An 18,242-nucleotide genomic window follows, 5' to 3' on the forward strand; every position below is an offset into this window, starting at 1 on the left:
TGAAAAAGCGCTTCCTTTCATTGTTTTGCCAATTGTGGCCAGAGAAAACCTGGTGCAAATTCAAAGATGAGCTGCACATCATATTGATGTAAAGATGTTAAAGCTATAAAGAGCACGGGTTTTGGCTGAGGTGTGTGCTGGGATGTTTACACTCTTTATTCCCTATCCCTAGTTGCCCTCTCCATGTGTGTCTGTGCACGTGCGTGTCCTTAGTGTACACCATTCGCAATCCAGTTAGGCTACACACACGCCATTAAAGGTAGATTAAAGGTAATCTCTGCACAGACACGCTGGTCACAGCAGGCCCCGCCCTCTGCCCTCACCCCACTCATTGATTGGTGGAGTGATTTGCAGCATGTAATCAAATGCTCTGTGACAAGCTGTAACTGAGGTTAAAGACGGCAATTTAATTATGTGTCAGAGGTCACATTAAGGGCTGACCCCTGACCTACGACCACAGGGGCGTCTGATTAGTGGCAACCTTGTGTTATTTCTGTAAAGTGAGCTGAATTACACCAGTGCACAATAACAGGAGGCCCGTGTGCAAACTTGGGGGGGGGCTGAAAATGCAAGTTAAATATCTTCTCGTGTCTGGGAAATGATCACAGCCTTTACAGACAACGATTTATAGGAAATGCCTGGGGAAAATGTTGACGCACAAATTCGATTTGTGTTTATCTGACAAGACCATTTCAATTAAAACTGGAATTAAGCCACAGATTTGGAAAGACATTTGGTAAAAATTTCTTTTTATTAGTCCAAAAACAGTCAGTCACAATTACAAGCTATTATTGCAATTAAAACCTCGCAAACAAAATCTATTTAAGTTTGATGCAGTAGATTAACTATCAATAATAGATACAGTAAATGCTGGATAACACGTGAGTCCTGAACTGGGCTTCTGCATCGTAACGTAAACACAGAGATAGTTCTCTCATGACCAAGGGGATGTTCTGCCGATGATTCCTGTAAGGTGCTGATGTTCTCAGAAGACCTCACCTCAGATGACCCAAACGACTGACAGCCTGTGGTCAAGCTTATTTTAGCACAGACGTATATAGAATCTCAGATCCTTCGGATTATTTAACAGGACTACGTTTAGAAAAAGCCAATTCTTCAATATACACTAAGGTTAGCTAACTGCACGCTCTTCTGTATGCTGTAATTTCCTTATGTAACCATATCTGAGTAGGAGGGTTCCAACAGAGTTACGAGTTGTCAGAATTCCAACATGCACAGCGTAGAAATAGAATCAAACTCATCAGCCAGCTGATTAAACACAACATAAAAGTTCGGCCCGTAAACGAGGCTCTGGTCCTGCAGAGGAATCGTGCTTCTCGGCATGTTGCAGGTTTGTGCAGCTGCAGCCCTCCTGCTGCTTTCTCCCCCCCGAAAACCTCTTTAATAATTACTCACGTGCATCACTTATTACTATTACTGACTAAAAGAAATGCATCTCGCCCTTTTTTTACGATCCTGTGAAAGAGTACAAAGTCGTTTTGTTGTGTCATTAGGCTCCTGGGTCCCAGCCCCTGTGTTGGTGCCTGTAGCCAGCCCCGTATGCAAATGATAGGGCAATTGTAGAAATACAAATATGTACCCACGGTCCACGCACCCTAATGGCCTCCCTCCCTCTGCTCAATGGCTCATTTAGATATCTGCTTGGTTTATTATGTGAATAAGTCACGCCTGGCTTGTTACGACCCTCTAGGTTCCTGTTTCTGCTGCGTAGCTGAGATGTGTGGCGCTCAATTAGGCTGCCTGGTTCGCTGCGTTAACCCTTTCCGCCAGATAAGCATATTTGTCCTCCTCCCTGCAGCCTGATGGGGTTGGTACAGTATAAGGGTGGTGGTACCCGGGGGGTGGGGCGGGGGTCCAGCCTGGGATCAAAAGATCAATCCTAATACAGTACCACTGAGATGACCTCTCAGATGTAACAAAGGTGCCATCTCTCACCCTTGGGGCCTCTTTGGGACCCTCCCACAACATGAACCGACCTGGTATCTTTAAATGAGCCGACTTGCCTGCCCTGGAGGTAATTGCATTAGTTTATCAACACCCGACACAATTTATTACAAGCTGGGGCACCGGTAGGATCCCATTGTTAATTTTCTCTGCTTGGTGGTGGGGAAAAAAAGAGGCCTTTGTGCTGAAAAAGTTGAAGGAACGCAGCAACACAGAGGTGAAATCCCACTTTTATTAACAAAGGTGCAAATCTGCTCTCATACCAGATGACTTATCCAGTATTGCTTTATATTAGATGACCTTGTGGTGTCAAATAATCCCTTAAAACTTTATATAACGCCAGCCTTAATGGATGCGTAAATCAGATTTCATTACGCTAAAACAATATTACCATTCCCACTCTCCGGTGCAGTTCTGTGGCCAGGGGCTGCCTCGTGCCTCCCTCACATCTGTATGTATTATGGATCTGTCTGAGGTAATAAACAGGCCCTGCTCTTATTTCTTCTTCCTGCTATCATTATTCCTCTCCCCTCAGATGGATTACAGCCCACTGTGCAACATGTAGATGAGTGGCTCCTCTGATTGCCTTATGGCGATCAGACTTTGCATATTTACTGCTCATGAATCACTGTACACAGAAAACCCCACTGCGACGTATTCCGAGGCCCCTCCCCCGCCGCTCCAGCGTTGCTCTTTTATACTTCCTCTGTCATTCAGCTTCATGTTCCCTCCTCTTTCAGCTGTCTCTCTCTCTCTCCCTCTCGACCGTCCCTGGGCCTTGATCCTGCTCCGTGTGCACTCCCAGCTGGTTAATTAAAGCATGTATTATTAATACCGCCATGTCTTTGTCCATCCTTCTTCCCTGTTCTTATGACTGCTACATTAAGTTTAAATTGTTTCGCTGTAATTCCCTTTTAATGCTCCTGTTATAATCAGTGTTTCTGGGGCTCGTGCACAAAAGAGGGCGAGTCGGTGTCTGACATCACTCTAATGTAGTGTTTGATGTGTGGCTTGCAGACTGCAGGCCCTGTAATTAGATCTGCTTTACAAGTCAAATGTACATATAAGGGCCAATCTGCAAAAGATGCGATTCATAAAAGAAAGTTGGCAGATGTGGTTGCTGTCCTGGCGATGTCTCCGAAGGGCCCAGAGGAATGCTCATCGCCCCTTATGGCCTAATTCTAACAGCTATCCATTCCCCCGTGAAAGCTGATCATAACCCTGAGTAGAACATCTGTGTGATTTGTGTCGGATTTTGACATTTGAAGACTCGTGATCGTCTTTTTTCCGCTGTTTTAAAGGGCTTCCCTGCGAAAAGGTGAGCTGGAGTAGCATCGGCTCGTTTCCCTGCTGAAGCTCGTGAAGTCGGTGCTTTTGCGATACGTTCGGCGATTGCAAGCGGACAAAACTGGCCGTCCCTGCGCCCAGTTTAGCAAATGAAGTTCTGAGCACTACACATCTGTCTCCTGTCCTCCTCTGCCGGTACGGTCTAATGAAATGGCGCCGATGCGTTGCCATTCATCAGTCACAGAGTGATTGGTCCACCGTTATTGATTCGAGCAGGCCAATTGGCTGGGAGGGTGCTGTAAACTGCGCGGTTTCAAACCCGCATAATTCATAGTCACATGATGGCTGTGGAATGAGATGGTAAGTGGCAGAATGAGCGTAGCGACAATAGATGAAGGGGACAAATATAATCTGGCAGATGGACGGGCTGGGGATTGGATTGGCAGTTTTTGATGTCCTCAAAGCGATTATCGGGGCGGGGATGATTAGTGGCCCTGTAAAGTGAGTGGAGGGTGGGGTTTATTTCCTCCCTGTATCCGGGCTCCGTCTACGCCAAGACAGATGTTTTGCATGAGTAATGATGCGGCGACGATGCCCGAGCGAGGCCATGTCGCAACTAGGTAACAGGGGCGGAGGAGCGGGGCCCCGGTAATATCGTAAAACAGTGTTTAAATATTTTAATTTCATTTGTCAGAGGGGCCCCTCCTTTGCACTCCATTACCCTGCCAACCATCCTTCATCAGCTGAACGAGTGCATTATTCATTAGCACTAATTATTTTCACATAACGTCTGCCCCGATATATTTAACCTCCACATTACACCCGGGATAATGGCCTTGTAAAATTGAATAGAGAGAAAGATGTGGAGTTGGAAAGCTCATTTAAGGAGCATAAGAGAGCGAGGGAAAGAGTTAGACTGGTGCAGAAGGGTCTGTTTTTTGTGGTGTGTATATGGGGGTTGGGGGGGGGGGGTGGGGGGGTGAGAGTGTGAGTGTGAAGCACTTTGGGACATAAGCACCCAGAATTGATGGGACATTTGTTCCTGTCTGATTTGCATGGCAGGAGACGATTCTGGTGCTTCTCAGGCTGAAGCAACAAGGCATGCATGCAGGGGGGTCAGGGAGCTGAGATCGGCTGTCCTTGACCTGACACTTGACCTTAAGTGACCTCAGAAAGGGGACATATCCCGTCGGACCTCAGTGAAAACGCAGGTGGTTAGCGCTCAGTCAAAAAAAAGAAAGCGAGGACGGAGGAGGATCTTACCGTATTTCTGCGCTGGCTTTCTGCTGCAGGGAAAACGAACCTCCGCCCACAAACGCACAAGCACAGGCAGCGTTCAAGCGCATCAGGACAACTGCAAATTCAGGATGAAATGTTTTTGTTTTATGCCCAAATTGACCGACTTTTTTATTCATTTGACTTTCCTGGAAAGAAACCACAATATAAAGGGCAAGATCGCAGAAACCAAGACGTTAAAAAGTATATTTACCAGATTCGTGTGAAATAAGGACTTTCCCAGTGTGATTAGATAAAACATGTCCCCACTTTTTGTTACTCTTGCTCTCAGATTTCCAGAGTAATGTTGCAGCCCGGCGCCTCTCCAGGCTATGTTAGCGACTGCTTTGTATGCTTGATGCTGGGTAATTGTGCTTCATTTTGACGAGGCGGGAAAAAAAAAAATCTTGTACGCCCAGAAGGCAGCGCTGGCAATGTGTAAAATATCTGTCTCTCTGACATTTAGATTTGCCTTTTAAAGATGACATTTTTCAAAAGTGGCGTTTCTTCATATGTTTTCTAGAGGCGACAAAATTGTTCTTTGACAATTCCGCCTGTGTGTTGATACAAGTGTATAATTTATCCAGCTTGAAGCTGTTTTGTTTTCCTTGATAATATAGATTTTATTCCATGATGCACTTGAACCGTCACCGCCTGGCACTGTTATAAGTGTGTATTCAGCCAGACTTCCACACATGACTCTGGGTTTCTCTTACAAATGCAACAATTTAGAATTTGGAAACAGCTTAAAAAGCAAAAACTAGTGATTCTTGACAGGCAGAAATACCCTGACAGCTGTATCGTCTGGCGGAGAATGAACGGCGCTCTGAATGCACACGTTACTGCGTATTTTGCTCATCTTGGAACAACTCCTTTGAACCTCTGGAGATTTCCAATTACTGCGCTCTGCTGCCTCGCAACAGACCTTTATCCATTCTGCAAACGAGCGTGCTATCCCTAAATAATTTCCTCAACAAGGATGGCGCTGCACACCATGAAATATTTACAACTCAATTTTCCTGCTCTAGCCGACTTTAGAAAGATCCATAATTACATGATGATCCACAATGTAACTCATTTGGGGTACTTTGGGAAGCTGAGTTCTTTTCTTGGGTTAATGCTAAATCTGTTAGCGCATGTGGGAAAATGTATTTTAAAGAGGTTTTGGGACGATCTGGTTTAGTATTGATATCAGGGTCTGTTGCAATAATGGGCAGAGGTATGGAGAACAAGACAACACAACTATCCAAGATTTAAGATGATTTTGTTAAGAAAACAACATAAAGTGGCTGTAATGTGCTCTGAAAATGCTGGTTAGTCTCACCTCTGGATATACTCACCTATTTCTCTGTAATTGCGCAACAGTAGAACAATAAGAAGTAATAGAACAGCATTATAAAGCCACACAGGTGTAGATGGGGTTGGATTATGGCTCAGTGGTCAGAAATGTGGGGTTAAAGGTCACTCCATGTGCGGCCGCATCGATGCTCAGAAGGGGCATGCGTCAGGTATATTGGCGTTTCATAGCTAAGAAGAAAGGGTGTTTGTGCGCGATACGCAAGGTCATTTGGCTAACACGGTACTTAGATGGTCCATAAATGAGGATAAGTAAATTATCCGCACAGGACTTTACGTCACATTGTGTGCCGTAAGGGCCGCGCTTCACATTTCCTGCCCTATACTTGTCCAAGTTTATAACTTATAATACAATTTAGAAAGCCCTATCTCAAGGTTTTTTAGGAAAGTCGGCCATAAACTATCCCGTAACTACTGGATTTAAAACCAATAAAGTTAAATGGAACCAGTGACATTTTTAGTATTGCGCCGCTGTAAGTCAGCCCTGCAACGGCGTGTGTGTGAAGAGCAAAATGCCAAAACAGCCGTCAGTCACACGCCGCACGGCTCAATGAGGTTAATGACGCTGTTGTTATCCTGCGACGCCTGGTGATAACTGGAGCGCTGAAAGGTCAAAGTTGTCGTCTGTCTGTCTGTCCGTCCGTCCGTCCGTCCGTCCGTCCGTCCGTCCATCCATCCATCCATCCATCCATCCATCCATCCATCCATCCATCCATCCATCCATCCATCCATCCATCCATCCATCCATCTATCTATCTATCTATCTATCTATCTATCTATCTATCTATCTATCTGTCTGTCTGTCTGTCTCTTATGTCCTTCACATTCCCCATTTTGTGATAAATTCCCATCTGAAGTATTCCTGAAGACTTTGCCCAAGGAGGTGTAATTTAAATAATATCCGTCATTGTGCTGCTGCCAGAATGAGAATTATGTCTGTGCTAATATCTCATCCGATAGGCAGGAAAAGCTCCTGAATAACAAAAAATGCAATAATTCACCCGACCTTATTATCAGCCTAATTATAACGGGGAGTGCAGTCGTCCTGCTTCCACGCTTGACTTTTGCACGAACTGAGCAAAACAATCATTTATGGTAATTCTGCCCCGGATGCTCGACGGTCATTCGTGCGCGGACTGAAACGGGTTTGTGTCACCAGAGAAACTGGGTGGCGGACACAAGCTAGCAATTTCAGCTTTCTGTTTTCATTAAAAGGGCCAGGTAACCTTATAAATATTAAACCAGTACACCAATGTTGGCATCGCATGCAAAACTTAGTCTTCACAGTATCACAAATTTAATGAGCGCAATCAGCGGCGAACATTTTACCTCCATGGACGCGGAGGTCTCAGTCAGTCACAGACACACTTCTTGGTCATTCTCTATTAATTTGTGGAGTGTTCACCCAGTGTCAGGGTCTCAGCAGTGTCATTCCCTAATGACTCCTGCCTCCTAGCCTGCTATATGAGGGAGGCCCTAATTAGATTCTCATGTGAATTTAATGGACTTGCTGCCTTTGGTCCTCGGAGAAAGTGGCCGATGCTACAGCAAAGGTCCCTCCGCGGTCCCTTCAAAGAGGAGCTGCATATTTGTGTGTGTGTGTGTGTGTGGGACCAAACCCAACGAAGAGTAGCAGCAATTTAATATGCGTGATGTCTCTTTGCCGGCGAGGCCTTCATGAGTCTGAAAAACATAAAACAAACGATACCTTTACCATATTTACCTCCCCTCAAGGTAAAGCAACAGAAAAAAATGATTGCTGTTACCAGCGGTGACAAAATCTGTCAAAACCTGTACAAACATGCAGATGCATGTTCATTAATGTCACCATATTTCTTTCATACTCACCAGTAACCAGGCTTAAACTGCAATTCTGTTGGTGCATTAGAACATTTCAATACAACTATGCTGTATTTCCAGTTGACGGACTAGATCGCTTATGATCATCTGTTTGTTTTAACACTCGGTTTAGAACATGAACATAGATTCATTCACTGAATTACCACTACCCCAAAAGCTGGAGTGTGAAGGCTGGGATCCGAACCCCCGGGTGACCTGCTGGGAAGGCAGCTATGCTCAGCAGCATCATCATCCTGTTTAACGTCATCTAAACACACAGATCTAACTCAAGTCTTCCTCCATGCAGACAGAAAAGCAGTTTAATATTCTACTTTTGTCTCTGCGCATGAGCCACCATTTGCTAAACTCTTTCCACTTTATATGTTCACTTTTCTGAAGTGAATCCTAATGAGGACGGACATCTGGACGCGCCTCACTACACAGTGTCGAGAGGAATGGAACCTTTGTGATGAGCCTTTGCCCCCAACCCCACCAGGACACATAAAACCATAGCAGAGGCCCTGTTAAAGGGCTACACGGGGACATAAATCAGTCCTTTCCTGTCCTACTCTCCAATTTGCATGCCGCCAACACAAAGAGGCTAATGATGTTTACAGGAGAGACGCACAAAGACAAAAGAAGAGAAAAACAAAGGTGGACAAAACGCGGTGGGTTCTCAGTATGTATGGAATGGAGTGAAACACAAATGTGCTCAACTGATATTTCTCTGGTGTGACCATTTTGATGTGCACAGTGTTTAGGATTTCACACGGGCTTTTATTGGGAATTCTCAAAAAGGAAATGCAAAGAAATCGAGATTGCCGATGGGAAAAGGCGAGATGAAGAGGGCTGTGAGATGGGAGTCTGGGTAGTTTTATCTGGTGGGGGGGTGGGGGGTGGAAGGATCTGTCTCTGTTACAGAGAACATGGCCCTGTTATTAAAGCCATTCATCACTGGTTGAATATTCTCTCTTTAATGGGCTCTGTCGTTAATTACCCAAGTTTGTCAAGATAAGGAGTCGGGGGCTCTCTGTTTTCCTGCCCTGTTACCCCTCCTACCCCCACCCCCACCCCCACCTAACACACACACACACACACACACACACACACACACACACACACACACACACACACACACACACAGGTTCACAGATGGTAATGGGAGCTTTAATTCCATTCAAATGTAAATTTGAATAAATTTGAATTGTTGTGGGACTGAATGAAACTTTGAACTTTGATTGTTTAGACAACTGTAGGAAGAGAAAGTCAAAGGCGCATTTTCTTTGAAATCATCACTAAGCTGCGAAACTGTCTACTGCTACCTCTTGAAATTCAATTAATAATAATAATATTAATAATAATAAAAACTCTAATATATCAGGCAATTTCAAAGACACTTCATGAGCCAAATTATGATTAAAGTAATCATCAGTTGCTGCCTGTGCACATTAAGCCGGGGTTTTAGTGTGAACCGGTTCATTTATTTGTTAAATATGTGCCAAATGTGTCAACGGCTGATATAGAGAGCTGTTTGACAACAATATCCTCCTCCTCCTCCTCCTCCCCTTTGACCCCAACCAGCCTCTTTTGTGATCCTTTTATAATCAGCCACTTAACAGTCTGGCAGAATGGAAGCGCGGCTGTAAAACATTTACAAGGACACTCGACAGGACGCGCCAGCACCTTTTGTTTAGCAATTAGCTGGTGTGTGAACGGGATGAGAGAAATAGGATGAGAGAGCATCTGGTAGCATCATAGCCAAGAGACAGAGAGAGGAGGCGTGTGGGGGGGTGGGGTGGGGTCCACGGCCCATCAGTAACAGTAAGGATAGCACCACAAGGATTTGGGCTGTAAAGTTTACAGTCGGAGGAAACTGATGTGGATGTGAATAACGCAGCACTGACAAATATGATGATAAGAGACTCAGAGAGTGCTGTGTAACAGGGGCCTATTTTTTCCGCACATTGCTGATTAAGAACTGGCTAAGTGTCTGTGCAGACTCCCTTGTGCGCCATGCAGCACAGGCAGAGTTTAGTATGCGTCCCAGTAGGGTTTCCTTTAGTACCCAGTCATTTACGTTGTAGTTATCTGAAGATAGAATAAATGCAAGGCGGCATGACAACCGTCCCATTGATCCCTTTGGCCTGATTAGCTCACCAGCGTTCCATCCATGCAAACTAATCAGATACCATTGATCATGGAATACTTTTTAACGCTTCCCGAGGCAATAATACGATTTTTCTCAAGTCAAATTACGGGTTAGTTATCTGCTGTGGTGTGACGCCTGACGTGTGGGAGTTGAACATCTCCTCTGAGATGTCTCGTGGAGTCAGTTCGATTCCAAATGCCAGATCTGTATGACAGTAATCATGATAAAGTTCAATCTCTTTGCTGAAGCGTCACTTCTAGTCGCCAGAGTCGTAATGATGATAATAACAATAAATACTGGTCTCTGTGTGTAACTTACACTTTTGTCCAGAAGAGGTTGCTGTGTTTCCTGCATACAGCAGGAGGTGGACACATACGACATCCCAAACGTCTCTTTTTTAAGACAGAACAAGAAACAGAAGTAAAAATGACAGGAAAAAGAAGAACTCTCGTGCATGTTTGAGCTTAACTGTTTTGAAAATCGGGCAGTCTACAGTCGCATGAAAATGACAGAAAACAACCATAAATAGAACAATGAAATCAAAATATGTTGTATTTAACATGAGCTGCAACCAAAATTGGAGGCTGGGCTGGCTTTATTTGTTGGCTTTTGTCCCCCTTACACTGATCTACTGCTAATTGATTATTGATGTCATTCACATCATTGACAGTAGGGGGCAGAATCCATACATTGACGAGACTGCCATTATATGCAGGTCAAGTAATTACAATGTGATGCTTATTAACACATAGGCTTTGCACAGTAATATTCTGCGTGTTCTGGAAGGCTCGGACATGACCAGTTTAGTTTCAAAGAACAACAAAAGACTTCTGAATGGAAACAAAGAAAGGCCTGGAATATATCCTGAGAGTTGAATATTCCTCATATTCTGCAGCAATATCCAGCTTCATGAGCGCTAACAGCTGTGGGAGACGCTCTCTGATACCTGCGTTCCCGCGATGCCGGTGATCAAACGCTGTGAAAAGCACAACATCTCTCCCTGTCTGTCACACCCTCGGGCGAAACATCAGCAGAGCAGCTGGAAAATGCTCTCATGACAGAGTTAAAATGTCCCGATTAATATCTGACTACTCTGCCTTTCTGTGGCACTCCTCTACGTCTCTGCTCCAGCTGCGAGGCCGCCCTGTGATCTCCGCGTTACTACATCAGCAGGGAATCTGCCACTGGTTTCAGGAATAAGAAAAAAGGAGATTGTTGATTCCTGCCAAGACATTTTCCGGCTCTGAGAACTTGGCTCACCTTTTGTCACAATATTAACTATAAAGCGATGAACCGCTGCCGCCCTGACGGAGCAAACATTTATGTCTTGTTTCCCTTTAAAACAAAGTTCAGAACGCTGAGTGCAGCCTCCTCATCTACAGGCAGGCCTTAATGCGCTTGTCACATCATGTCCAGACATGTCAGGAAATAACGTTCCCAGCTGTAATGTTCCTGCTTCTTACCAGCTAATGTCTCATCCATCTGTCCATCACCTCCAAACGGGGCTTCACACGCGATGCCAGGCGACTTAAAAGCCTGGCTAGTCAGTCCTAATTAGCCAACGCCTAATCAAACAGCACACAAGGACACACGGTGGACTGTAAAACCTCCTTTGTGGTTGGCATCGGAATGAATGAATAATTCCAATCTTTTTTTTTTAGTTTTTGGGCCCTCTTGATCATTTTGTTTACAGGTGAGCCCTAAATTTTATCCGAGCCTTGTGGATAGATGGGACAAAGGATTCGATTCTTTTTGGCTTCACTGGGTGAAAGGGGTCTGACATTTAGAAATGTTTTCCTTCACGGTGGTGTAATAGAAGAGGAAAGGTCCGGAGGAATGAGGACAGGACAAGAGACAGGAGAGGATGAGACAGCGGGAGGCGGAACAGCCGTGTCTCACTCTGTCTATCCCTGCACCCTGAAATATTGAAAAGCTTTTGTTTTGCCTAGTTAAACATGCACTGATGTGACACAAACTGTGAACAATGCCATTTCAGACACACATGGGAATCCTGCCTCTTTATAATTAATGAACGCAGCCACGCCCCACAGTTAGCTCTCAACAAACAGCTGGCGCATACTTTAAAACCACTCAAATCAAATCATTTTAACAGGTTGGGGGGGTAAAAAAATGACAAAATTAACAATTTGTTTTAACGATGGTGCCATTTTTGTTTTGTTATTGCTAAAATGGAGTTTTTCTGAGTGCAAGTTTATGTTGTTTTGAGTCCAAAGGGCAGAATCCTCACCGATTCAGGCAGTAGCTTTAGTAAATCTGTGAAAAGTTATCTGATAAAAGTTTTTAGAAAGTCATTACAGAGGCTATAAAGTGCAATTAATCATAGTTCTGTGACATGAGTTATATATCAAACACTTCCGAAGCTGCTTCCATTTAAAGCTCTGTCTAAAACCAGACTTGTTCTTTAAGGCTGTCTTTTATGTGGGCTTTTAGCAGATGCTGATCCTAAATTTGCTAACTTATATTCATTAGACCTTGCACAAAATAACAGGATCAATATGAAAATATTCCCTATTAAACAGCTAGAAGAGGATTGAGGTATTATTCACTGCAGTAGTTATTGTTTTCCCTCATTAGTTCACACAGAAACGAGATTAGATTTTTTTAAAGATGAATATACTAACATAAATTCCAAGCTGATTTTATTCCCTCATCTAAAGAGGGTGCTTTAGTGACAGCTGATTTTCCTCTGGAGTTTCTTTACACACCAGGATGCACAAATGTGGATTCTGACATGTTCTGCAGACAGTTACAGTGAAAAATTCCAGAATCCACACGATGGGATTCGCAGCTCAGCAGTGGAATAAACAAGGTCACGCCTCGAGTGAAGCAGTGGAGGCGCCGGGCTCCTGCCCTGGGAAACGTCCACTCTGTTGGTGACCTGGACCCCAAAGACAGAGACAAACAGAGATTCAAAACACACGTGGATCATTGAACGGTCAACACAGACACACAACATCGTGCATGGCATGGCATGAGCATGAGTTACACATGTCTCTTGCAGACTGGCTACTTTCGTTGTGTTTCTTCCATTTACAACATTTAATCAAACAGCAGAAAGAGCTTTAATGAGCAGTATTGAGGTTAACTCACTAACTAGAAGAACGGCGCTGGTGACTGTTGTATTTAAGCAGTCCACCATCAGGAAAGGTCACGCGTGATGAATAAATGATTCCATCGTCACCACGGGGAACCTGATTTTTACTGACATTCAAGAAACATGCTTTCATAATGTGAAAATGTGTGTGTCAGCAAATTAAAGCTCTGATTCTGGCCGTGCGTGTGTGAGAAAAAGAGAGGGAGAGAGAGAGAGAGAATGTGACTGTCTCAGATAAAACAGTCCGATACACAACAGCCCTGGGACGCTCCAACCATAATTGTGCAGGTGGCATTTTAGAACTGCTCGCACAACAGGGGTCAGTTTCTCTTCAGGTCAGTGAGAATGACATCATCAAACTACTATTAACTCTGCAAACAATTCCAGTCCGGCTGCATGTGTATTGACAATGGATTCCTTCAGAACAAAGAGCGGGCTTTGGGGTTGCCCTCAATCTAAACCCATAACCTCAGAGTGAGTGACTGAGAAATGTCCGTCTCGACAGGAAGGACCGCCAGCGAAGGAGGCAGAGCTAAAAATGGCAAACTAAAGCACTTCCTGCCTTTACTGTTCACTTCAGACGGCTTTCATGGGTTTTGTTCCGCGCTACTTCCATATTGACCACGGTGGGACAGCCCCTCCAGACAAAGTCCTTTGTGTCACTTTACCGGTATCCTCTTCCCTATCTCCGCTGATTAACCCTTTAATGGGATATTTCCGCATTGTCAGTCTGTCCTGTGGCAAACCTTGTGAGTATGACCTCTCTGGTGTGGCCTTGTTTTAAGGTCTGAGCTCCACAGGCAGCCAGCAAGTGCACGAGGGCAAGGTGTGTATTGACATACACACATAAGGAAAGCGTCAGGATGCAGTCCGCTCTTTTTCTGTAATAACAGCTAGCAGCCCTGCCGCTAAATAATTAATGCGGTCTAGCCAATACAACGTGAACGCGTGCAGGCTGCACTCTGCATCGCTCCACATCTCATTCTATATCTCCCCAGATAGACGAAATGCTCATGACTATGCTGATATTTGCTTATTTGTGGGAATAAAACTTGGATTATTACTGTGTTTAAATAGCGTAATGTGATAACAATAATGTTGCATCCCACACACATGCACGCACACACACACACACACACACACACACCCACACACACACACACACACACACACACACACACACACACACACACACACACAGAGCGCTGATGGTTTATGTTCATTATCAAAATGTTGGCATCATTAAGAGAGAGGTGCAAAAAATGACAAAGGTTGGAATTGATTTTATTAATGAGAGAACCAAATTGTTAACGATCCCCCCCTCCAGGTTGGCCCGCCCATCGAGCGTGCGCTGTTTTTCTCGGCTGTTTTCACAAGCAACAGCCTTGTTTGGCATAACGGTGCAATAAAAGCAGGGGAGCACGTCGGGGGTTACGGTAGGTGCAGTCACATGATCGATAAGCTACCATTCTGACCCTCCTCTCTTTGCCCCTTCCACCACTTTTCTTCCTTTCCCCCCATCACCACCTTTCCTCCCAATCAATTAACTTTCCCAAGTAAACGGATCCGTCCCTACGCTCGCTGCTCCCTGATGAAAGTGGATATTTCTCCTCCAACTCCTCCTCCCTGTCCCAGTCAAGTCGGGGAGAGTAACCGCACACCCAGCAGAATGTTACTGTTCTTCGTGCCGAAGTAAAAAAGGCTAAATAAAGAGCGATGACATCTTCTGTGCAATCTTCATCCTCCATTCTGACATCATGACCTCTGAAGGGGTCACAGATAAAACAGCAACCACCCTGCGGCCCTCAAAAACACACACTTCATTGTTCATTTATAACACTGCTTTCAATATACAAGATCCACTTTCTTTGAAAAAAAATGCACATCTGCTCACTGTGGTTGATTTACACAAACTAGAATGGTAATATAAGAAGATTACATGAGTATATATAAAATAATACTGATCAGACCTCCTCCTCCTGCTCAGGAACAACCTGAGATGATGCTTGACATGTATTTTTCCATCAAATATGGGACCATTTCAAATATTGAGAGTGACACAGCTCAATTTAAATTAAACATAAATGAAGTGCGTGTGGTTTGGGGATGGGGGGGGGGGGTGCACACTCTAAATGAACCCACTTTTCCATTATCTTGCCCGCTCAAAGGTGACTGCAACAGAAATTCCCATGAGTCCTTGAGCTTAAAATTGGCCATTCTTGCTATACCCGTGCCACCGAGAGAGGAGATGCAGGCGGGATCAATCCATATCTCCTGCGAGCCTCCGCAACATGTCGTTATGCTTGCTAATCGGATTTAGAGACAACAAGTGAACGCGCAGCCTCTCCGGGCCGTTTGCTTTCACAAATGGATCTGCTTAATATGAGAGATTAATAGACTACTATCTAATCTTCTCTGCGATTGAAGCCGTGATCTGGTTACGAGGAAACATGATGGATGTCGAGGTGGTGGGACGTGAGGGCCGCGTTAACCCTTTTAAGACTGGCATTCCAGGTTTCTTTGCAAGTTATTAACTGTTGGAAGATAATGCAGCGAAGCAATTACAACAACCAGGCTGTCTGCAGGGCCGTTTGATTATTAGCGGCAGTATGCAAAACGGCTTCCTTTGGCTCACAGCTGTGTCAAATTAGAATCCGAATTAATTTTCGGAGGTTGCAAGAAAATAATTACGCTCCTCTTGAGGATTTCCCGTGCACTGTTAGTCTCACATCTCTCAATTGAAACATTGTATTTGTAGATGCAGAGCATGAGGTCTCATTGGATAAACAAAAAAACCCAACTCCATTTCTTTGCATGTTGGCCCAAAAGATTCCACTGTACTGTACAAAATGAGCATTTATAACCATCAGCGTGTATACGTGCAAGAGGAAGAGAGCACCAGCAGCTTCTCATTATAAAGGGATTCTAATAATCTTTCCTTTTTGATAGTGCACATTTGAAAAAAAAAAATAGAATAAATGAACGAACCCTGTGGTCGGCAGGAGATGACAATTAAGTTCCACTTTACATAAAAAAGTCCTTCCCATGACGTGTCACGCATTGCTGATGAGGCTGTCATGATGATGGTGATGATGTATTTATTAAACTCACATCTCCACGTGGCTGCGAAATCCCCCTGGCAAACACAACATTCACAGGTTTATGAGACGAGACTCTGAATGAAACCCACTCTGTATTTTTTTCTTTCTGAAGATAATTCACAATTAAAATATAGACAACAGCATGAGCCTGTTTGTGGTTACTACATCAGCTGCTTTAAAGAAAGAGCAGAAGAAGGAGCAACATCATTGCGGCAGCCTTGTGTAAATCACAGAGTAAAGCTGTCGTCCCCAGCAGGGCCTTGTTAGTCGCTACAGAACCATAATGGTTTATGCCTTACAGGCAAACTAATTATCAGGTACTTAACAGTCTGGACCTTCAGTACATCTGCCGCAGAAGCTGGGGAGGGTCTTGAGGATCGCAGCCGCCTCCATCATCTCATATTCTGCTACATTCAACGTCGCGCTTCTCTTCCTTCCCCTCTTTATTTTCCTGCTCCTCTCTCTGTGCATCTCCTCTTCAATTTGCTCTCCTCATCTTTCTGCCCTTCCGTTTCTCTCCTTGTTCTCTCAGGGAGGCAGCTGGGGGAAACTGGCCCTGGGATAGAAGCTCGGAGCTTGCAACCATATGCCAGATATTTTCATTGACAGCGCTTGAGTTAAAAGCAAGGCACGAGGAAGGGTCTTGCTGCAGTCTACTACGACGTAGTCGCTAAGTAGGACATTTACCTGACAGTGGTTTGTCTTCCCCTGTTGTGCTCATGTTTGAGTTCCTGAGTTCCCCTCCTATCCCACAGCTAAATGCTTTCGACGCAGAACTGTTCGCATACGTGCACGCAGCATGCTGGCAGGCTGCTGAGAGCGAGCTGCTGCAGAGAAACTGCCACAGCTTGCTCATTAGACGGGTTCAACTTGAACCGAGGCCAAATACCTGCGGGTCATAAAGTCACTGATGTAACAGGCATTGTAGCTCACAGATCCAACGTAGTGCTTAAAAGACGTACATCTTGTTTTGAGGGCTCCTTTTTTGATCTGTTACCCTCCCCGGATTCTAAGTTGTCCGACAAACAGAAGAAACGCATGGAAAAATGTGGTGCCAAACCCTAGGACGCATCGTATATATGCAAGCCAGACACCTGCATGACAACCTGGGACATGAGAAACTGCAAAACAACCTAAGACGTGTTTGGATCCTCCCTCGGTCCTGGAATCAAAAATGTCCAACACGTGCGTGAGTCCCCATTATAGAGATAAATGTTAAGTCCGTACATTTAAAAATAATTGCTCGACATATCGGTGATGATATTTTCAATTTAACAAGGTACATTTACATTTTTTTTAACACATCTCCATCCCATTTACCAGCACATGGTTTCCCAGGAGGAAGTTCAAAAAGTAGCCTTCATCTCCCATTAACCTGCTGGGTGAATAAATCAAAGTTCAGGGCAGAGAGGAATACCTCAGTCTCAGCCGTTCAGATAAGAAGTGCACCCTACACCGGCTCGTGCCCTGCAGCTCAGGGATATATGGATCTGCACAGGCTAATAGCAAAGTATTGACAGGGAAATGGTGTGCTTTTCCTGCCCCTTCATGCTGGGGAGAGGTCCCAAAAGCAGATGGCACCCACTTTGGGATGAGAAAAACGGACAAGAGAGGATGAGGTCAAAATTGACAGGGATTTCTTATGATTCCAAAGAGTAGGAGCCTTCTCTATAGGATATTGAAGCAGAAAAAGTGTCAATGCTTGAAGCCTGAGCCTTCTCATTGCTGGTTTCACTCGTTAGGAAAAGTGTTTGATGGCCTTGAATAGAATTTTCAGTCCATGCTTGATGGATGTCAGTTTTGAAATGACCAAAGAAACTATTCTTTTGTTTTCTTTACGCCAGCACAGAGAGGAACTGTGCCAAGCTACAAAATACTCAATCCCCCTTGAGCAATACTTTTTACTGACAAGAGGGAATCGATCAAGATGTAGGCCGTGCTTCCATTGGTGGTCTTTAATGCTGGAGTCAGTAGGTTATCGCTGCGGGCCCTGCACCTTGTTCTGAGCGCCCCCTTTATCGAGCACAACCAATTCTTCTTCTGATGTTGCCGCCGATGCAGGAGACGGGGCCTAATGGCAACACTTCATCAACCTCAGAGAAAACACCCAGAAAAAATGGAACCTCTGACGTCAGATAAAAAAACACTGATCCTC

General features: G+C 44.6%; 1 long non-coding RNA gene across 4 annotated transcripts in view; it reads right to left on the bottom strand.

Moving 5' to 3' along the window:
- Nucleotides 1–6,643: 6,643 nt before the first annotated feature.
- Nucleotides 6,644–18,242, bottom strand: part of LOC115252089 (uncharacterized) — a 46,178-nt gene continuing 34,579 nt past the window's right edge. For 2 of the 4 annotated variants that reach the window (XR_003890526.1, XR_003890527.1), the window contains exons 4-6: nucleotides 12,514–12,770; nucleotides 10,190–10,263; nucleotides 6,644–7,566 (exon numbers count right to left, since the gene is read on the bottom strand). This is a non-coding gene — a long non-coding RNA (uncharacterized lncRNA). The remainder of the gene's footprint in view (nucleotides 7,567–10,189; nucleotides 10,264–12,513; nucleotides 12,771–18,242) is intronic. The other 2 variants (XR_003890529.1, XR_003890528.1) reach the window with 2 other exon arrangements.

The sequence above is a fragment of the Takifugu rubripes genome, chromosome 13, assembly GCF_901000725.2.
Source record: "Takifugu rubripes chromosome 13, fTakRub1.2, whole genome shotgun sequence".
Classification (NCBI taxonomy): Eukaryota; Metazoa; Chordata; class Actinopteri; order Tetraodontiformes; family Tetraodontidae; genus Takifugu; species Takifugu rubripes.